The sequence below is a fragment of the Sorex fumeus genome, unplaced genomic scaffold, assembly GCF_029834395.1.
Source record: "Sorex fumeus unplaced genomic scaffold, SorFum_2.1 ptg000171l, whole genome shotgun sequence".
Lineage (NCBI taxonomy): Eukaryota > Metazoa > Chordata > Mammalia > Eulipotyphla > Soricidae > Sorex > Sorex fumeus.
In genome coordinates this window covers 7431682-7454881 of record NW_026606228.1, presented here as the reverse complement: position 1 = coordinate 7454881, position 23200 = coordinate 7431682, and positions in this window count along the sequence as shown.

Genomic DNA, 23200 nt, shown 5'->3' with positions numbered 1-23200 from the left:
CTTTGGAGTTTGAAGAAATGCTGTGATCAGAGTGAAGGTCCATGGGAGTGTAGAGAAGGAGGCTCCAGGGTTGTGGATTAGTGTTTTCATGGTGTAATCACCTCCACGGTTTGTGGATCTTAGTTGTGACCTTACTGCCTGGGCACTGGCCGATGAGCCAAAACAACAGCAGTGAGGCCATGGCAAGCCTGAGAAACTCTGTGAATGAGCCTGGAATGTTTCCTCAGGGGACCATGAGGAGACCACTGGGCTTGAAGCCCAGGCTGGAGTTGGGAAATCATGGGAAACAGGGCCGAGTAGGTAGGGTGGGGTCAGACTGTGAAGGACCTTTGGAAACCAAGCAGATGAGTGTGGATTTGAAAGCTCTGCTCTGTTAAATGTATGCCCTGGAGTAGGACTTGGCACCATCTCAAACACTGAGGGAGGGACAAGACAGAAGCAGGGCCATGACCATAATGGAATCTTCCTCATGCCCAGTCCAGTGAACATTCTGCTACACTGTGCCTAGTTATTCATTTGTCACAGACTTTCACATTCGCTCCCTATAGCTTCCTAACCTGTGGAGATGGTGACAACCAGTCTGCTTGCTCATGCTAACAGTGTGACCAGAGGAAGAGCCAGGGGCCAGAACGATAGCACAGCTGACAAGGTGTTTGCCTTTTATATGCATACTCAGATTCAATTTCCGACATTTTCTATGTCCCACCTCCCGCCCGAGCCCGCCAGGTGTGATCCCTGAGTACAGAGCCAGGAGTAAGCCCTGAGCACTTCGGGGTGTGCCACTCCCTCCTGCCCCCCCCCCCTGCAAAAAAAAACCCAAGAGGTCGAACCACCAAGAAACACCCTCTTGCTCACCTTCTCATTGGTCTGCTGCCCTCTTGGTCCCATGCAAATCACTTACCAGGTTAAAGCAGTGTAATTCCAGACGACTATTTTTTATTTGCGGGGCTTTGGGCTACACCCAGGAGTGCTCAGTAGCTTATCCCTAGCTCTGGGCTCAGGAGTTATTCCTAGCAGTACTCGAGGACCATGAGTACTGCGGAGGAATTGAACTGGAATCAACAGCATGCAAAGCAAGAAAGCAGGTACCTTAGCCTGTGTACTATCTCTGGCTCCTAGAAGCCTATTTTACTCTAATTGCTATTTGTAAGTGAAACAGATTTTATTTGGAGGTTTTTTGAGTTGAGGAGGGAGGGAAAACGAGAGAGTAAAGCGTTCAAAGGGGAACGCGAGCTTCTGCAAGGGTGGAGAGGGCCCTATACACATCCCAGCATTAGATAGAAAAGCATGAAAGTATACATCTCAAGAGGGGAGATGCAGGCAACACACATGCTCAGCCATGTGGCACAAGCAGCACATGGGTTTGGGCAGCACATGTGCCCTTTAATTGCTTTGTGTGGGGGCAAGATGGCGGGGCATACCCAGCCATGCTCAGGGCTTGCTGCTGGCTCTGTGCTCAGTGGTTCTAGGAGTCCATATATGGTGTCAGGAATTGAACTAGGGTCAGCCATGTACAAGGCATGCACCTTAATGACTGGTGTTATCTCTGCGCCCCACCCAACCACACCCCATGGAAATGTGTTAAGGAGAGAGGTGACACATTCACCCTATAGCAGCCATTGATACAAAATGGTCTAAGACCTTTCTGAGTGGTGGGGAAGCCTGTTTCTGGGGAGCTGGGAAGGGTCTCTGGCTGCTCCCAGAGAATAGTAATGGATATGTATAGTAGGGAAGGGACAGGGGGCCTGAGGCCAGGACAGCCATGTGACATGACATTCCTGCGGTAACAGAGCTCAATCATGGCAAAATTGCTGGAGTTTTCCTAAACTTTCCCATCCAAGTGCCCTAGAATTGAATTTCCCACCCAATTTTCTAGAATTTAGACTATAGAATGGACAGTCTCATAAAAATCCAAATACGGTATGTGTGTGTGTGTGTGTGTGTGTATATATATATATATATATATATATATATATATATATATAGGTTTCTGGCTACAATGAGTGGTGCTCAGGCATTACTTCTGGTTCTGTGTTCAGGAATCACTCCTGGTGGGCTTTTGGGGAACCTTATGGGAGATGCTGGAGATCAAACTGGCTAGGCTGCATGCAAGCAAATACCCTACCCATTGTACTATCTCCCCAGCCCCCCTTATCTTTTTTAAACTATTATTTTGCAACATCAAGAATCAAAGCCAGGCACCACATCTCACACATGCAGAGCAAAGTTGTTACAACCCTGAGAAGCATCCCTGGCCCTTGGCATTTTATCTTAGTCTGAATGTGGCAATCTGTTGCCTAAGTCACTATTTTCCAAAGGGTCACTGATGGATTCAGGGAGATGGTGATGACCTGGGGTACAATTGGGGACCGCTTTCTGTTTATTTGATTACAGAAGGTGGATTTCCAGGGGGAATGATATTTTTTTTTCTGAATAGAAGGCAATTGGCCAAATTAGTTTAGGAACCTCTGGCCTAAATAGATTTAAATTGATTTATCAGTGAACAAAATGAAAACCCCATAGAAGATGAGCCAAGTGTGAACTGTGGCTCAAATTCCTGCTCTGGGGCTCGTCAGCTTTTGTTTGCAGGTCCTTTCCCTGTGGATAAGTTAGCATATGAATTTTCAGGGTCTTAGCCCAAAGGACTGGAAGGAAAATCTATTATCTCCTATCCCCCTCTGGTTTAAACTTATTCTCTGGGAAAATCTTAGGTTTTATTGGAACTTGCCACACTCCAGCTTTTGAGCTGGTGAACAGATCCCAGAGTGGGATGGAAGTCAGCCTGGAACCCTGGAGTCTTCAAAATCTGCACAAGGACTGTGCCCATGGATTCCCCAGCTCTCGTCTTCTGGCACACTCAGCTACAGCCCTCATTCCATTCAGCCTTTAGCTTCATATACTTCCTAGTTTCTCCTCTCCTCTCCTCCCCCCACTCCCCTCCCCTCCCCTCCCCTCCCCTCTCCTCTCCTCTCCTCTCCTGGCTTTTCTTTTCTTTCTCATGCCCGGCAATGCTCAGGGGTTGCTCCTGGTTCTGCACTCAGGAATTATTCCTCGCGGTGCTTGGGGAACCATATGGGATGCCGGGGATCAAACCCCGGTTCGCCACGTGCAAGGCTAACTAACACCCTACCTGATGAACTGTCACTCCAGCCCCTACTTCTTAGTTTCAAACCCCAAGCCAAAAGAAAACAAAAACACAAGCTGAAGAGATAGTACAGGGATGAGGGCTATTGCCGTAATTGGCCCTGGTTCAATCTCTGCCACCACCTGGTCTCCCAAGCATCACAGAGCCAGGAGTAATCCCCAAGCATCACTTGGTGTGACCAACCCCTTGCCCCCAAATAACCCCACTACTGTCTGTACTCTCAGAATCTTCCGGATACTGCCCCCACGCATCTCTTGGTGGCTAAGAGCAGAAGAGTCAGGGAAGCACTCCAAGTTACACTTAGCCTTCTCAACAGCCTGAACGCCTCAGGCCTGTCACCGTAGAGAGAAGATGACCTCAGAGCAAAAAAAAAAAAAACCCGGAAGCACTCCCCTAGCTGGGGCAAAGGGCATCAAGGCTTGTGCATATCTAGGTTTCACTCTGGCAGGCTCTGTGGGCCTGTGCCAGGCAAGGAGCCTTACAATATACCCCTGCCTGCCAGGGGTGTGGGGCGGGTTGCTCCAGAATGCAAGGGGCCTATGGTGATGAAAGCATAGCAGGTAGGGCTCTGGGCAAGCCAGTTGGGCGTGGCAAGGCAGGCAGCTGGGTGAGGCCCAGATTCCCCAGGCTGATAAAGCAGCCTGTAAACACCCAGCAAGGGGAGGGGGCAGAGGGCAGACAACCAGATGGCAGAGGAAGGGGAGAACTGGAGCCCAAGCCTAGCTGCAGGAAGTGGGGCTCAAAGTTGAAACATCCTGTCCAGTGGGGGCTAGCCTAGTGGCCCTCAGCAATACTCCCTTCAGCCCCCCAGGCCAAACTCAGCCACAGGTAGAGTGGCCCAGGCATGAGTCCAGGAACCTGATTCCTGACACCTCGCCGGGACCTGATCCATCGTCTCTAGCAAGGGTGGTCAGCCACTTTGAGGACCTGATGATGGGGAGACTTTCACAGGGAACAACGTGGCCATCATGCCATGGCATCAGGGGGAAGCCCCTCATATGTCCTTGGCCGGCCGCAGCACCCCAGAGCCAGAGGCCTAACGGGCCATTCTTTTCCATCTTGGACCAACAGTGCTTGATGATGGCAGCGGAACCTGCCTCAGGGATCACCCACCACTTCACCAGTGGGGGACTCTGAGACCCCGAGAGGAGCAAGGACTTGGCGCCAGCCATGGCACACTGAAAGGAAAGGCCTGGTTCCGTCTTTTCCATTGGCAGCCTTGTTGTTTTGGGTCCAGCCGCCAACCTTAAAGCATCGGGCTGGCCTGGCCTTGTACACTCCCTGAACTTGGCAGTGATCCCTGCTTAGGGTTACGACAGGCTGATAGGAGGAAAAGAACCTCAGAGTCATAAATCAGAGGGTTTGGAGTCTGGGTTGAGCTGTCTGTTAACTTTCGTTTGGCCTCGAGTGAGCAGACCCCTCTCTCTGCACTTCAGGGCTTAAACACTTTTGGGGGCGGGGAAGAAGGGGACTTTCGAGTGCTGCTTAGGAGGCCCTGGATCCACTCCTAGCAATTCCTAGCCGGCAGGGCTGTTTGGTTGAATGCAAAGACCCAAGGTTTTGGGATTGCTCAAGCCCTGCCATACCAGGGGACCTTGTGGTGCTGGGGAGCGAAACCAGGTCTGCTGTGTGCTAGGAGTAAGTCTTAACCCCTGTGCTATCTCCCAATCTGCTAATGAACAGCTCAGGGGCTGTTCCTAGCTTAGTGTTGGGGGTGACCCCTGGTTGTTCTTTGGGGGATCATGCGATGCTGGGGATCAAACCCAGGACTCCAACATGCAGAGCATGTGCTCAAGCCTTTTGAGTCATCCACCCAACCTTCATGTTTTATTTGTTAGTTTTTGGGGCCACACTGGGCTACTTCTGACTCTGTGCTCAGGGGTCACTCCTGGCAATCCTTGGGGGGACTGGGGTTAGAGGGATGCAAGGCAAGTGCCTTACTCCCTGTACTATCTTGCCTGGACACAAACATTAGCATTATTAAGAGTTCACTACCAGTCCATTCATCTAGAGTGTGTAAGTCAGCGACTTTTAGAATACTCCCAGAGTTGTGTATCTGTAAACACAGTAGTCTATGATAGAATACATTCCTCTCCCCATAAAGAAGTCCCAAATGCATTAGCAGTCACTCCTCATTTCTCCCCAAGCCTTGGGTTTCATGTTTGAAAAGACATTGTCTGTAAAAGTGTTTGAGACTGAAACTTCCAGCAATGTTGTTGAGGACTATGGGTTAATTCAACTTATTGGGAACTTCCAGTTCCCAGTAAGAACTCCCACAACAGAAAAGAATAGGGTGGGCCTAGTGATAAACCCCTGCAGGCGCCTGGCACATATGAAGTGTTCAGGGTTGACTTTCCATAAATATTTGAATAAACATGTGAACCAACACCCTGTGATAAGAACCCAGACTTACATTATGTGTAAGCAGAGAGCAGTTGTATGTTTATAGGGCAGGGACCATGCCATGGCTACTCCGGACTGAAGCCTGGAATTCTCCAGAAAAGTAGGTTGCAGAGGTACAGTAACACTCAGCCTCCTTTATCAACAGAACTGGACGCTCTCTCCCCCGCAGTGACCTTCCTTCATAGCTGGGCACAGAAGTTCAATGTGTCACCGTTCGGGTACACACTTGATTCGGGCAATTTGGGTTCACTTGTCAGCTGGAGCTTGAGGTGAGATGTAGTTCAGAGGAGGAGACAGAGGGAGGCAGGCCTGGGAAACTGTTGAGTAGGTACCACAGAGGCTCAGATTCTTCAGACTTGGTGGGCCGGATGGGCTCAATGGGGTGAGCTCATGATTTGCATGCAGGATGCCTGTGTCCCTGCCACCCCCTGGTCCCCTTGAGCACCACTGTGTTGTCCTAAAAACTTCTGAAAGAAGTGCTTGGAGAGACAGTACAGTGTGTAGGGCACTTACCTTCCATGCTGCTGACCTGCGTTCGATCCCCAGCACCCTATATGGTTCCCCAAGTCCACCAGTAGTAATTCCTGAGTGTAGTCAGGAGTACCCTCTATGCATCATTGGGTATACCCCCCAAAAAAACACGAAAAGCATAAAAAACATAAAAAGCAGAGGTGCAGAGAGATTGTACAGTAGGTAGGGCACTTGCCTTGCTTGTGGTTAACATAAGCTTCATTCCCAGTTCCACATGCAGTTCCCTGGACCCCCAGGGTTGATCCTGAGCACAGAGTGTGGTCCACAAACCCAAATATTAAACTTAATTTCAAAGAAAGAATGTAGTTACATTGTAAGACTGGAATCTATACAGGGTGGTGGGCAAGTATGGATTTTGAGGTCAAGGTCTCTGAGTTTGACTTCTTTTTGAGGTGGCACACTTGCTGTGCTCAGAGGCCACTCCCAGCCCACCCTATACTGTCAGGCCTTGAACCTGGGGTCCCTGTTATGCAAAGCGTGCACTCTGACTCTTTGAATCATCTCCCTGGGGTTGAAGTTCTGCCCCAGGAGAACATTCTCTGTGTGTGTGTGTTTGAGGTGCCAGGGATCAAATGCAGGGTCTCACACATGCAGGACATGTTCTCTACTGTAGTGGCACCTCCCTGCCCTACTCCTTCCCCCAGCCTTCATTCTTGGTGGTCACTGTAATCATGCTATGTTACTTCGTCTGAGTTTCTCTTCTGGTTTGAAAACATGACTACACCGGGCCTGGGGATGAGGCTCAGTGGAGAGTGCGCTGCCTCCAATAGGTGGGACCCGGAGTGGTTTCCCAGCACTTCCTCGCCCCACTCCATCAAAGGAGTGAGACTGGGTGGCGTCTGGGAGAATGAGACTAGTGATGGCGTCTTTACAATGTTGAGGGCACATGCCTAACATATGCCTGACCTAGGCTCAATCTGTGGTACTGCATGGTCCCCCGAACAGTACTGGCCACAGCCCTAGAGAGCCCTGAACACTGACAGGGTAACCTAGATGTGTGTCCCCGGCACCATAGGGCCTGGATAACAGTGGTTGGGGGCCCACATGGCCCTCCTAATGATATTTGCTTGGCCTGGCTGTACAGGTCTGATGATTCAGTGCTTGGGCCTGGATATGCCGTCCTGTTTGAACCCGATGATGCTGGGGACCACCAGGTATGGCCAGGGATCGAACATGGAGCCCAGTGCAATGCAAGACATGAGGTCTAACTGTTGGAGTCAGCCTTCCAGATCCAAATCAGAATTCTCTGGAGGGCAATGATATTGGTGATATTCAGGGGTAATCGGGGAACATTCCTGGCAATGCTCAGGAAATTATTTTGTGCCGGGTATTGAACTGGGTTTGGCCACATACAAGGCAAGCACCTTCACCACAGTACAATCTCTCCCAAATTGCAAAACTAGAATTCTTACCAAAAGATATTTCACTGCAAGTCGAAAGATCAAAGTACATAGTGGTTGGGACTAAACTGAGTTTCAAACCCCAGCTCTGCAGCAGACAAGTGGCTTTGTAAGGCTATTATAAGAATTAAAGGAGTAAAGAATTAGGCCAGGTCTTGCATGCAGCTAAACTGGGTTCCCCCCACCCCCAGCACTACATAGGGTTCCCTGAGCCCAGCCAGGAGTGATCCATAAGCACAGAACCAGGAGTAAGCCCTGAGCACAGCCAGGTATGCCACCCCCCAACTGCCAAAAAAATAGTAGCGCTATCCTTGCTTGTGGCCACCCCGGGTTCGATCCTGGCACTAATTATGATTCCTGAGCCCAGAGCTAGGAGTAAGCCCTGAGCTCCTCCGGGTGTTGTTGCCCGATCAAACAAACAGAAAAAGAAAGGAGATAACTGAAGGAAATCACCTGGCACGCCACCAACTCCACAGCTCATCCCCAGTAAATGCAAATCCCTGTCAGCCTGTTAAATTTTACTGGTTGGCCCCTTTCCCCCAAAGGAGAGAGAACGTGAAGTGACATTAAAAAGGCATGAAAGAGGGGCTGCAGTGATAGCACAGTGGGTAGGGTGTTTGCCTTGCACGTGGCCGACCCGGGTTCGATTCCCAGCATCCTATATAATCCCCTGAGCACTGCCAGGAGTAATTCCTGAGTTCAGAGCCAGGAGTAACCCCTGTGCGTCGCTGGGTGTGACCCAAAAAGAAAAAAAAAGGCATGAAAGAAAGTCTTGCCACGTTTAGACAAGTGTCCACGCCCCTTCTGCCGCTCTCCCAGCAGGCTCGAGACCCCTGTTAAGAGCCATACCCTCGGCAATCAGACGTGCCTAGCGCTAGCTCTGTTCAGACCAACCCCACTAGTGCTGGCCCTGAGCTGGCACTGATCTCAAGTGCTTGCATTCCCTCCACCCAGTCTGGCCCTATTCTCCAAGCACATGCCAGCTGCTCCGAGGTGGGCTGGAAACCAAACCTGGGCCACGTGTATGCTCTGTACACGTAGGGAGGGGCTGGCGGGAGCCCAGGTACACGTGTTGTCTCTGAGGCTTCCTCGGCACACAACTGTGAAACAGGGTTTATTCCCAATTTGGAGGGGTGACTTTACAGAGCAGCCACCCTCAGGGGCAAAGGGGCCCTGTCCCTGGACCATGAGATCCTATTTGTCTTGGGGGACAGGAAGGATAAAATGAAAGAGTCTCTGATGTCTTTAGGGAGCAAGGTGTTGGGTCCTTGTGGTGCTCAGGAGCTATTTCTGGCTCTGTGCTCCAGTGACTCCTGACGATACTCAGGGGGCTATACACAGTGCCAGGGATTGGGCTGGGCTTGGCTGCATGCAGGGCAATTGCTTTACCACCTGCAATAGCTCTCGGAGCTCTCTGCATTTTTGTGGGGTGGGGATCATACCTGGAATTATCTCTCTGGTCCATGCTACTTGATTTTCGTTTTATTTGAGGGATTTGGGGTCATACCTGGAGGTACTTGAGGGCCGCTCCCGGCAGTCCTTAGGGATCATATGGTGCCGATCCATATGTACCAGCTCTCTCTCCGTTCAACTGTTTATTCTCACACGGGGACCCAGGGGAATGTGTCCTCTAGTTTGTCTATTACTAACTGCCTATTCCAACCATCAAGTCTTCTACAACCATCATCATAAACTTCTAAGTTGACTTCAGGAGGATGAACAGTGGGGTGGGATGCAACCCCGCTTCTAACTCATTATGTTGCGATAACCTTGAGGAGCTGGTTGCCTGTGCCCAGGGTCAGTCCATCATAGACATGGAGCCTCACTGCTAGGAACCCCACCTTGTAAGATATTTTCAGGTACAAATCACTCCTTCCCCCACACATACATTAGCAGCGGCAACGGAATGTGACAGCTCCCTCTTCCTTCACACAGAAAATGCCACTTGTGGGACCACAGAGACAGTACAATGGTAGGAGGATATTTGCTTTGCATGTGGCTGACCCAGGTATAATCCCTGACCTCCATATGGTCCCCTGAGCCCTACCAGTAGCAATCCCTGAGCACATAGCCAGATATAAGCCCTGAGCACTGCTAAGAGTGGTGGTGCAAAATTATAAAAAAAGAAAAGAAAATGCCACTAGACACACCCCACATGTAATAGAATACTTGACTCTCCCTCGCTGCCCGCTGCCCTTTCAGGAGCGCTGGGAATGAAATGATGTAGAAAGGGGACATGGCACTGATTTTCATGTCATCTGCCCCCTTTTTTTGCCTTTTGGGTCGCTCAGGAGTCACTCCTGGCTCAGCACTCAGGAATTACTCCTGGCAGTGCTCGGGGGACCATATGGGATGCCGGGGATCAAACCCGGGTCGGCCGCGTGCAATGCAAACGCCCTACCCGCTGTGCTATCATTCTGGCCCCCTCATCTGCCCCTTTGGAGGACCCACCTCCCCCCTTGGCCAGTTGTGTGCGGCTCCTGGGCTCTCGGACTTTATCCTGCTCCTCTAGCCCAGGCCACCCTTACCCCTGGAGACTGGTTCTCATTGCCCTTGGCATTGATAGCGCATTCTTGCCGCTAATCCCCTACAGCTGGCCATTCTGTCCTTCAGGGTGACAGCTAGATAAGGTGATGAATTCAGTGTGGGCCCCTCTGTGGATCCAACCTCAATCCCTCCACGGGCCCAGGCTCTTCCGACTCTGAGCCAATTGGCAGTGGACCTGCTGGGACACCCCTTATGCCTCCAGCTCTCCCCAGAGGGCAGGGCGGGCGGGCCTGTGAGGGAACCTCCCACTCTGCTGCACCACCCCTGCCTTGCCCTCCCTGACATATGGGGCGCCCGAGGCGGGGCCTTGCAGGCCCCGAAGGGGAAACTGCTGAAACCCCTGGGACAGGAAGTGGCAGAGAGGGGCTGTTTCCTCTGGTGGAGCGGGGAGAGTCAGCCCTACCTAACTCCCACTCCCCTGCCTCGCCTGGCTATTGTGAGCCCGGGGAGATCTGGAGAGAGCTGAGAGCCCATGTTTCCCTCTTTCTCTCCTGTCCTCCACAAAGAATGGAGGCTCTTGGCTCAGCAATGGTGGGAGAACGCCTTGGGGAATTCCTATAGACAAGGCTTTCTTCATTGCATAGGGAGAGAGAGGTTAAAAAAAGGGAAGACAGACAGGTCAGAGTAAGGGACAGGGCCAGTGAACACAGGTGAATGTGGAGCCAAGGAGCCCGTGGTGGTTCTGGGAAAACCCCAGTCAGACAGGGGAGTTTTCCTTGAGCTCTTGCCATGAGAAAAATTCATCAGAATGGTGTCTGCTCAAAAGTGCATTGGTAGGACCGGAGCAATAGGACAGCGGGTAGGGCATTTGCCTTGCACATAGCTGACCTGCGTTTTATCCCTGCCATCCCATAGGGTCCCTCGAACCCACCATGAGTGGGCCCTGAGTGCAGAGCCAGGAGTCGGCCCTGAGCACATCTGGTGTAGCTAAACAACAAACAACCCCTCACAAAGTGAATTGGGGGCCAGGATTGTGACTCAGAGAGAAACTACATGCCTTGAATGTGTGACACCCTGGGTTTGATGCCCAGCACTCAGAACAGAAAACATGGGGGCCAGAGTGATAGTATAGTGGATAGGGCCTTTGCCTTGCATGTGGCAGACCCTGGTTCCATCCCTGGCACCCCATATTGTCCCCCGAGCACTGCCAGGAGTAATTCCTGAGCATTGCTGGTGTGATCCCCCCCCCCCGAAAAAAAAAAACAGAAAATAAGCTCAAGTACCTGCATTGGAAATATAACAGCATGCTGATAAGATTAGGGGCCAGGGGTAGGGGGTACAGATGTCTAAAAAGGCGAGTGCAGTGCTCTCTTGATCGTGTGTGTGTGTGTGTGTGTGTGTGTGTGTGTGTGTGTGTGTTGAGGCTGCACGGGATGGTGCTCAAGGCTTACTCCGTGGCTCTGTACTTAGGGATCACTCTAAGTCGGCTGTGAACCCTTGTACTATCTGCCCAGTTCCTGGGGATTTTGAAGTGGGCGTTATTGTTATTGCAGTGTTATGCCCAGGATACAAAATACTAACAAAGTGGCCCCCAAGACCCATTGTGCTACCGTCCCTATTTCTGTCTCTATTTCTGGCACCAGGGGCCTGCACGGACTCTCCGTAGTGGAGCTGCAAGCCTGGCCTAGAACTGAAACTAGGCAGAAAGTTGCAAGCGCTGAAGGAGAAAGGTGGCTTCAAGTCACACCCCCACCCTTGCCCCCACCCCCCACCCCGCCCCAGGAAGGCCTGCTTGTTTCCAGTGGTGGGGGTGGGAGGAAGGGAGGAACAGAAGCAGCCACCAGAGACTAATTAAATTCATTAGTGGGGTTTTTAGAAGCTGGGGTAATCTGTGACTGGCACCAACAGGATATTAAGTCCGATAACTTTTATTGAAGGGACAGTGTTCTTTGTCAAGGCCTGTGTGTCCTAGAAACTGATGCAGAGGCTCCTAGCCTCAGATCGGGGACTCCCCTAGGCGGGAGAGGCCCCTGCCAAATGTCTCCTCTTCCTCTGGCCATATCCTGGGTCAGCAAAAGCAAAGGGCAGTCTAGGTTCCCTGCAAAGAGGAGCGGCAGATGCCAGGAAGGGGTGAGACCATGTCTTGGGCCTCCCTTGTCTCCCAGTGAAAAGTAACCTAAAAGATCCCACTGTTACAGCAAAAGTTTTGCTTGCTCTAGTGGGTTCTTGAGAATTGTACAAAAGATTTGCATACAAAACTCAGGTGCTTAACAACCTAAGAGTTTAAGTGTGGGCTGGAGCGATAGTACAGCGGGTAGGGTGTTTGCCTCACACGCAGCCAACCCAGGTTCGATTCCCAGCATCACATATGGTCCCCTGAGCACTGCCAGGAGTAATTCCTGAGTGCAAAGCCAGGAGGAACACCTGTACATCACCAGGTGTAACCCCCCCCCCCAAAAAAAAGCAAAAAAAAAAGTTTAGGTGCTGGAACAGTTCCAAAGGGTAGGGCGCTCACTTGCACTCAGCCAACCCAGCTTTGATCCCTGGGACCACACATGGTCCCCTAGGAGTGATCTCTCAAGTTCAGAGCTAGAAATAAGCCCTGAGCACCACTAGATGTGCACCCCCTCGCAAAAAAAGAAGTTAAAAGTTTATTCAGTTCAAGTTGATGGGTCTGGGTCTCTCCCCAATGTCTGGGCCTCTCTCTTTACCCGTGTACGGCATCTCTTTCTGGTCCAGATCCTGGTCACCTCCAGTGTAAGATGGCCTGCTCTGCAATCTTGTCACTGGGTCTCTTTTTGACTGTGCCTCAGCAATTCTCTGTCGTCTCAGCCTTCCTTGTCTCGGGCCATGATCACATGCACTCAGTACCGTTGTCTGGGGCCTCTGAGCCCTACCTCATTCTGCTTTCCATCTGGGCACGTGGGCCCTACCTGACTCTACAGTCTGTCGCGGGAGCAAGTGAGTGTGCCAAGAGTGAGCTTGGCACACCAGCCTGGCTGGGGTTTCCTGTATCTGCGATTTCCCACCCTAGTCATCCTAGGTGAGATTCAAATGATCAGATCAGATTCATTGGAGATTAACAGTTAATTTGGTGCTCCACTACTTACTTACATTTTCTGGACCACTCACACTGTCTCACCGTATCCATCCCTTCTATCATCCAACTGAAGACAAAGTCCTCAGGAAAGAAGTAACTGGCTCCAGATCACCCTGCTCCTTACTGTAACTTACAAGCGGCCTCCCTTTCTGCACCTCCTCCCCCAAGCCTGGCTGTGTCTTCAACAAAGCCGACCCCCTTCGGACAGCAGCCAGAGGCCCAGGGCTGGCGAGTTAACAACGAGGCCACACATGTGCAGAACACATTTCACTTTCTCAGACTTCTCCACCTTCATGTCTTTATTCACACTGTCCCCGTCCCCCAATTTCTGTGAATCCGGGGCTCACTCAGATGTACGAGCTGAAGCAAAAGGCATCTCTTTTGCAAAACCTTACCTGCTGCGTAGTCTTTCCTCCTACTAACACCTTAGCTTGACTTCTTTTGAGAGTTTTTTTTTGTGGTGGTGGGGGGAGTTGGTACTTGGGGGCTACTCCTGGCAGTGCTTCATGAACTGCATGCATTCCTGCCCTTTGAGTCATCTCCTTGGCCCCTTGGCTTGCGTTTTTGGAGGGTTGTTTGCTAGATTTTCGACCACCATAGGCAGTTCTCGGGGCTTACTTCTGGCTATACTCAGGGGACCATATGTGGTGCCGGGGGTGGAACCAGGGTCAACCATGTTGACAAGGCCTTATCCCTTATCCCCTGTACTAACTCTCTGGCCCTATTTGCTTAACTTCTTTCGTTTGTTTGGGGGCCACAGCCAGAGGTGCTAGGGCTGACCTGGCTGTGCACTCAGGAATAACTCGTGGTAGTGCTCGGGGGATCCTATGGGATGCCGTGAATGATCCCGGGTTGGCAAGTAAGTGCCTTACCCACGGTACTTTCGCTTGGCCCCCACTTAACTTCTTTTTTTTTGTTTGTTTTCTGGGTCACACCCGGCGATGCTCAGGGGTTTAGTCCTGGCTCTGCACTCAGGAATTACTCCTGGCAGTGCTCGGGAGACGATATGGGATGCTGGGGATCTAACCCAGGTTGGCCACATGCAAGGCAAACTTCCTACCCACTGTACTATCACTCTGCACCCCCCTTAACTTCTTTTTTTTTTTTTTTTGCTTTTCGGGTCACACCTGGCGATGCTCAGGGGTTACTCCTGGCTCTGCACTCAGGAGTTACTCCTGGCGGTGCTCAGGGGACCATATGGGATGCTGGGAATCAAACCCGGGTCGGCCGCGTGCAAGGCAAACGCCCTACCCGCTGTACTATCTCTCCAGCCCCTGCCCCCTTAACTTCTTAAGGCAGGTGTTGGCAAAGTGTGGCCTGCAGGTCAAAGCCTATTTACCATCTGTTTTTGTATAGCCCATGTGCTAAGAATAAATAGTCTTCACATTTTAAAGTGGAGAATACTTTCTACTCTATGAGCATGATCCAAAGTTCAAATATTCACTGATGAAGTTGTACCAGAATGCAGCTCGTTGATTTGCATACTGTGTGTGACTGCTTGTGTATTGTGAGCTCACTTGTTGTGACGAAGGTTTTAGGGGCAGAGCTGACACCTAAAATATTTACTGTCTGATCCTATGTGAGATAAGTTGGCTGCTCCTGGACTAAAGGCTTTAGTCCCCCCTCAGGGTGAATAGATTCCTCAAGTTCATTTCTGAGGTTGTCGCAGAGCACTCGGCCAGACGTAGAGAGAGGTGCGGAGCACCCGATATTAACAGATTTTTCATCTGAAAGCAAATCTGGACCCTGGCTATGCCAATAAGACATTGAACGGCGTGTTTTCTGCTTTATGGGTCTCATCTTTCTAACCCTGTGATTTTATCTGGTTAGGGCACACCTAGCTGTGCTTAGGGGCAGTGCTGTGGTGTGATGCTAGGGAGTTACTCCCGGTGGTGCTGGGGTGGGGATGGACCATGCATGCTGTGCTAGTGTGGAACTGATCCAAAGGAACACTAGGGGGCTAGAGAGTTAGCCCCGCAGGTTAGGCACTTGCTTTGCAAGCAGCTGACATGCATTTAGTCCCTGGTACCCCATATAGTCGTCCCCTGCTTCCTCAGCACCCCTGGATTTGACCTTAAAACCAAAAAAAAAATGAAGAGGAAAAAGAGCACTAGATGCTGGATGGATAGTACAAGATAATATAGGGGTTAAGGCTCTTGCCTTGCGCACATCGCAGTTTGGTCCCTGGTACCTCATATTGTCTCTGGAGCACTGCCAAGGAATGATGCCTGAGCACAGAGTCAGGAGTACCTCCGGGCATGCCCCCACCAAAAAAAAAAAATTAAAATCTCTGAACTGAGCTTTTTTTCTTGACCTCTGTATGTTTAGGAAATGGGGGCACGCCTTGTAACACTTGGCCCCCATCTCATGGGCCTGACATTTTGGTGCTAGTGCACCCCAGCAGTGCTGGGGGCCACAACTGGTTGTGCGTGGGCTGGAACTCAAGGCCAGCTGGAGGGGTTAAGGTGCTTGGCTTGCACGTGTCTGACCTAGTTCAGTCCCCAGCACAGTCCCCAGCATCTAGTATGGTCCTCCGATGCCTGTGGCAGAAAGGATCCCTGTATACAGAGCCAGGTGTAAACCCTGAGCTCCTCCAGGTGTGGCCCTGAACAAATAAATAAATAAATAAATACAATTAAAAGAAACTATAAAACCTAGTAGTTCAAATAGGAACTTCGGGTTTCCATGCCTCTGCATATGATCAACCCACGCCCTTGACACCAGCCTCGGGGGGGCCCCCCCGCAACCAATCCCCCCTCCCACAGTCACGCTCATTTCCTCTTTACCTAAATGGGGCCAGAGCAATAGTACAGTGGGAAGGCACTTGCCTTGCACGCGACCAACCTGGATTTGGTCCCTGGCATCCCATATGATCCCCCCCCCATGCCCCATCATGAGTGATCCCTGAGAGCAGAGCCAGGAGTGAGTCTTGGGTGTGACCCAACCCCCCCTTCAAAAAGTTAGAGTTCTTGACCATGCCTTATTCCTCCTCCTCACCTTCATTTCATCCCTCCATCTCCAGTTTCCTTTCTTCCTGGCCCCCTTGGTCAGAATGACACAGATCAGCCCAGGAAACCCAAGGACAGATCAGAGAGCTTGTTCCTGCATTAATTGACTGGCCTTTCTGGCAGTCTTGGCGCTCAATGTCCTGATGGCCCAATGGCCCCTTTCACAAAAGGGGGAAAGTAGCCTGCCTACACCCAGAGCAGAACAGGAGTTTCTTGCTGGGAAGCCCGTGCCCTTCCGGTCTGCTGGGACTTCTGGGATTCATCCCGGTGGAGATCAGGAACTGCCCCAGACTTGCCTTACTTAGCCCCTGCTCGCCCATGTCTGGCTACTGCAGTGCATTCTCCCTACTATTGGCTCATCCTTCACTTCCCAGAGTTTAGTGGCCCTCTGCCTCCTCCCTGTCCCCAGAGTGCTGGAGGAAGGTGCGGTCGCCACTGGCACCTCCAGGGGGTGCTCTTTTGGCCTTCTTGGGCAGGAACCCTGGGAGTCGTGGCTGCTGGGGAAATAGGTTCCCTTTGTCAGCAACCCTCCCCCCACTCCTTCATTGGGGCTTCAGTCCTGCTCATCTTGCCACATAACCACAACCCCAAGGGCTGGGCGGGGTAAAGGCGGTGAGGACAGGACTGGGAGTCCTCTACCAACCACATCAGCCTCCCCTTCCCCACAGGGGCGCCCAACCCACGCGAGGAGCCAGCCCTCTTCCAAGCCAACAGCTGGAAATGTCCAACCCCACCCTGTCTATATTCTGAGGCCAAGGGGGGACTGAACAAGGAGGGGCTCCACCCCTTGCTCTTTGGGAGGTCACCTGACACTCTTCATCTGTATGAGTGCCTTCTAATTTTCAAAGTGCTTTCCCACCGCCATCATCATTCACCCAAGACTCCCTGACGAAAGTCTGCTAAGTCTGGCCTTACTTAGTTATTCACTTTTTGGGAGGGTTGGGGAGAACCACACCCGGCGGTGCTCAGGTCTCACAACTGACTCTGTGCTCAGGGATAACATCTGGCAGGGCTCTGAGGACACTATGCCCTGCCAGGGATCGAACCCAGATCAGCTGCATGGAGGGCAAGAACTCCCCCCAACCCGTGCTGTCTCTCCAGTGCTCAGTCTGGCTTTATACTCTCAGCCCGTGCCCACTCAAAGGATACCAGTGCCTGCAGCCTCGAAAGATAGCTGACTCTTTCAGCATCACATGCCTTGCTGGCCTGTGGCCAGGATAGGGCTTTCCCTCTCTTCCTCCTCCTCCCCCCTCCTACCCGGGTGCAGGACTCCACCGTGGGTGAGCTGAAGGGCCCCTGGAAAGAGGACCCCTTCTTCCCCCCCCCCCCCATCTCCTGCAGCACTAATCACTCCCCTTGGGCACAGAGCAGGACCAGGGAAGCAGGGACCAGAGTGGAGTTGAGAAAGGAGCAATAGGAAAAAGAGTGGGAGTGGGAGGGGGTTGTGACAAAGTGGCCCCCATGGTGGAATCGACAGTGACTGAGGGTCTGAGGAAGGAAATGGGGTTTCTTGTAAAGAAGCCCAGAGACACCCCAACCTACAGAGCTTGCAAAACCTTTCTCTTTTTTCCCCCTCCCTCTTCCTGATTTCATAGCACATGGAGGGGGGTGGTGGAAAGAAAGGAACAGAGAGGGGCTGGAGCAATAGCACAGCTGGTTGGGCGTTTGCCTTGCACGCAGCCGACCTGGGTTCGATTCCCAGCATCCCATATGGTCCCCTGAGCACTGCCAGGAGTGACTCCTGAGTGCAGAGCCAGGAGTAACCCCCGTGCATCACCAGGTGTGATCCCCCCCCCCCCCCGCAAAAAAGGAACAGAGTGAAGAGAGGAGAAAGTGCTGACCAAATATCGAGGGGGCGGGCGGCTCCTATACTGTGCACTTGCAAGGAGGAGGATTCAGCGCGTTGACTGGAGTCCAGCCCTAAATGGGACCTAAGTTGCAGGAAACCCCATGGATGGATGGGTGACTCCGGCTCAGTCCTTGACTACAGTTTGGACCCCTGAGCTAGCCCTTAAATTCACCCCACTGATCACACTCAGGGTGACATGCTAATTGGCTGCTGCTGACTGCTGAGGAGGTTTTGTTTTGTTTTGTTTTGTTTTGAAGTGGAGGGTCCAGCTGTTCCTGGGGTAGTTTCCATTTTGTTTGTGGTTGTGGGGGAGGGGTGTCAAGGGAGCGGGAAATGGCATAAAGGAAACTGTCACTTCCTTTCCAGAGAATTCCAGAAAGGTTTCATGGAGGCCGGGGGTATTTCAAGAGTGAGGGCTGGCCTTGGTGGCGGTCGAGGGGGTGGGGATGCGGAGCCAGAGAAGGAGAACTGAGTTCTGACTCCCAGCTGACCATCTGCCCCCCCATGTTTGCTGGCGCGCGCGCGTGTGTGTGTGTGTGTGTGTGTGTGTGTGTGTGTGCGCGCGCGCAAAAGGCCACACGGTGCCTCATGAGACACTGGTTCGGCCGAGTTGAACAGGGCAGTAGATTTCAACGCTGTTCATAGAGACTGTGGACGTGGCGTTCGTCTAGGGGCTGTTTCCTGTGGAGGAGGGGCAGATTGGTGGGTGACGGACACCACTTGATGTGCTCCAGTGACAGCCCCAAAAAGAAAGGGTCTGTACGTTGGAAGGGGGCCCAGCTGTGTGCCACAGGAACCGCCCAAACCACTTCGATGTTGCTTTTTTTTTTTCGGTTTTGCTGCAGCCAGAACCACAGAGGCCCAGAGGTGTACATTTTGAGGCTGCAACTGGAGGCGCCCTCACAGACTCGCTCCCTCCTGGGGTGCTCACACACTCCCTCACACTCTCATACACACCCAGACGGTCACACAGCCTCAGGGGCCATGTGCTGTCATATCGGCTTTGCAGGCAGCCCAGTTGCACAGGCCCTGGGAGCCGGGGGTCCTGCAAGGGACGGACTTTGACTGGAGCCAGCAGGGAGCCTTTCTGTTTTTTTTTTTTTTTTTGCATTTTTGGGTCACACCCGGCAGTGCTCAGAGGTTACTCCTGGCTTTGCACTCAGGGATTACTCCAGGGAGACTTTCTGTGACCTGTGGCTGGTGGTGTCGGGGGAAATCCACCGAAGGCCACTTCGGTGTCCAGGGCTCAGGGTGACACCAGGGAGCTGGGTCCCGTTGCATCTGTAAGGACACTAGAGAAGAGACCACTGTGCACCTCACCGTTTTCCATGTGTTTGTTTTCTCTGGTTTCTTTAGTTTCGGGATCCTGGGAAAAGTTTATTTTGAGGGGTTTTGGGGGAGGTATTCATTCCTCTGCTGGGGAGAGTGAGTGAGCATGCAAATGAACTTCTCTCCACCTTTCGCTTTCAAATCCTCAAACATCTGAAGAGGAGCCTTCTGAACTGGAAGGTTTCATGGGGTGGGGGTGTGTGTGAGTTGACCAGCTACTTCTTCCTACGCCCCTTGACCTATGCATTAGTCTCAGACAACAGCCAGGATCTGCCTGGACTGCTGGGCCCAGACTCAGAAGCCCTCTCAATCCTGGGCTCGTTCAACCCACATCCAGTTGACAACTTTATTGTTTTTTGTTTTGTGGGGTTTTTTTTTTGCTTTTTGGATCAAGAGCAAATCAAACAGCAATAGAAAATAGACTGCAGTTGATCTGTTTCTCTATCCTGTTCTCCACCGGTTCCCTTTCCTTTTTTTTTTTTTTTTTTTTTTTTTTGCTTTTTGGGTCACACCCGGCAATGCACAGGGTTTACTCCTGGTTCATGCACTCAGGAGTTACTCTTGGCAGTGCTCAGGGAACCACACGGGATGCTGGGAATTGAACCTGCATCTGCTACACGCAAGGCAAACGCCCTACCCCCTGTGCTATCGCTCCAGTCCTTCCCCATTATTTCTAAGATAATTTCTCACAGGCTTGCACTTACTGGGTATCAGAGTTGGCTAGCACAGCTTTCTGAGTGTCACAAACTTCAGCTGTGGTGCTCCCGCACGCCCTCACTGCTGCAGGGTCACACATTTGGTGAGGGGGCTCACACTTGGAAGGTGATAACTCATCAGATGTCCATAGTCTGGGTGGTGGTCCTTGCGTACACAGTTGTGATGTTCACTGAGGATCTCACACTTTAGTAGTCACCTGGTTTTGACACCTGCTTGTGGTGTGGACAGAGATGATGTACTTGGTGGTGTCAGTGATCCCAAACTGCTGAGCTGCTGGGATCACCTTGCTGGGTGATCACGGTACTGGGATCAAACCCGAGGCCTCAGCAGCCTCCTGTTTGCAAGGCAGACCCTCTATGTCTGAATCGTGCCTCTATATTTGTCTATATTTTTTTGCTTTTTTGGGGGGTCACACCCTGCAATGCTCAGGGGTTATTCCTGGCTCTGCACTCAGGAATTACTCCTGGCGGTGCTCGGGGGACCATATGGGATACTGGGAATCGAACCTGGGTCGGCTGCGTGCAAGGCAAACGCCCTACCCGCTGTACTATTGCTCCAGCCCCTGTCCATTTCTTTTCTTGTTTTTTTTGTTGTTGTTGTTTTTTGGTTTGTTTGGGGGGGGCACACCCTCCTATGCTCATGGCTTACTCCTGACTCTGTGTTCATGGATCACTCCTGCAGGGCTTGGGGGACCATATGGGATGCTGGAGATTGAATCTGGGTCAGCTACATCCAAGGCAACTACCCTACCCGCTATACTATCTCTCCAGTCCCCAGTCGCCCATTACTTGTCTTTCATAGGGCCCAATGTTTATTGCAGCATGGTTTCCAATAGCCAAAATATGGCAGCAGCTAAAGCCTTTGTTCTTTCTCTTCTCTGGGTGTTGATCACCAAGAGTGTTCCACCCAGGGCAGCACCATGCTGTCTTTCCTCTCTGGCCTCCTGGCCAGCAAAGTGCACTTTGGATGGTTCACAACAAGGGCACCCTGGCCTCATGCGTATTTTGGCAGAGAACATTGGACTTTCCGTTTATCAGGAGGGGGCTATGTGGAGTAAGCAGTGGATGTGGTGGTGGCCCTTTTCCCAGCAAAACTCTGGGCTCCCCCCCCCCCGCACCCTTCCCCTCTTCACCACAAGCTCTTGAGCCAGCATGAGCTCGGACTGTCATTCTCACGAAGGCAGGCCTGGGGGAGGAGGAAGCAAGACTGAGCTTGTGGCTCTGCTGGTCGGCCGAGGGCAGCTCTTGGCTACACAGAGGCTCTCTGTGCAACACAAGCCCCCCCCCCCCATTGGGGACCTGGAACACCTGTTCCCTTGTGCATATCTAGTGGGAGGTTTTTATTCCGACAGTGAACACAGATAGTGTACTTGTATAAAACAGAAGGCAAAAATAGACAGATGTAGGAGCCATAGGGATAGTACTGGGGTAAGACATGTCTTGCCTTGCATGTGACTGAGCCAGTTCAGTACCTGGCACCAAATATGGTGCTTCAGGCACCACCAAAACTGATCCTTGCACACAAAACCAGGAATAAGCCCTGAGCATCACCAGGAAACACCCCAAACCCTTCAAAATATGCAGATGTAATACATATATGTGTGTGACATTCACCCCACACCCAGTGTGCATCGATACACACTGCCTACTTTTTCTATTTGTTTCCAAAGAACATACTGACATGGTACTTACTCATCATCCATCCATCCATCCATCCATCCATCCATCCATCCATCCATCCACTCACCTGTCCACCCATGCATTCACTCATCCATCTATGGGCACAGAGCATTCTCCACCCATCTTCCATCTCTCATACCCTGGACCATGGTTCCCCTAAGCCCCGGACCACTGTCCCTTATCCCCCAGACTACTCTCCCCCTATGCTCTTTACCACTGTCTCCCCATAACCCAGACCGCTGTCCCCCTATGCCCTGGACCACTGTCCCCCTATGCACTGGACCATGGTCTTCCTATACCCCGGACCACTGTTCCCACTCATCCATCCATCCACTCACCCACACATCTGTTCACACATCTGTTCCATGTACACAAACTTCTTGCTCCCTGTCAGGAGAAGTGCAAGATGCTGAAAGGTCACTGATGACCAGCCCAGTTGTCCCTGTCTGTCCTCAGAATGCAGAATGACCTGGTGTGGGGGGAGGGGACAGACACCAAGAGAAGTTTCATGTTTAGACATAATGGGATTAGATGAAAGTGATGTTTTTTTGTTTGGTTCTGGGCCAGATAACTGGCCTCTAGGGGGCCAGGAGTCACAGAATGTGGATCTCAGGGTGCTTTAGTTAGGGAGACAGACCTTCCAAGCATCCACGACTCTGGGAGGCTTCGTAGGCCTCAGGAGACATCACATTCAGGGCTGGGGCACAGAGTGTTCTCCAACTCTGTGTCCGGGTCAGGCTTGGCTTCTTGCTCACACCCTCGGAAGCTCAAACAGGTCGAGTTAAAAAGCCTTTAAAATATTTTTGGTGGGGGTGAGTGGAAAGGTGTGGGGTGAAGGTAGGGGTGGGGAGAGGGCGGAGACAACCCTGTGGGCTAACGGAAAGGAAGTGGGAGAGGCCTGGGTGTCTCCTATGGGGGAGAGCGGTCATCAGAGAGGTCACCCGTGGCCCCCACCCCCTTCCTTCTCTTTGCCCCTCTCGGAAGTTCCTCATTTCTTTTTGGACTGAGAAAAGGTTTGGCTATCCCAGCACTGCTCAGAGTGTCCAGGAGGTTGGGCTCGAACGTGTTGCTCTGACTCTATGTGAACCCACTTGTTCAGATGTCCAGAATTGAATTAAGGGGCTAGAGAGATAGTACAGTGGGTAGTCCAATCTGGGTTTGGTCCCCAGCACCCCATATGGTCCCCTGAGTGCCAGTAGGACTGATCTCTAAGCACAGAGCCAGGAGTAAGCCCTGAGCACTGCTGGGTATGGCCCACATGGGAAAAAGAGTTGAACCAGAATGTTGGTAGATGTCCCCAGACCCACCCCTGACAGAGGCCCCTGAAAATAGAAGTCTGAGGTCCAAAGATGTGGCCTCCGGAAGTGGAGAAGCTTAAGTGTGAGGTGTGGTGGAGAGGGTGGCAGAAGGGGGTTCTGGAAGGCAGGCCGCAGTGGGGTGACCGCAGACAAGGTACAGAGGAACAAGCAGCAAAGGAAACTACTGGAGGTCCTGCCAGGGTATCATGTGAGGTTTGAGGCGCCGTATATAAGGCATCCAGAGAGGGGTGGTT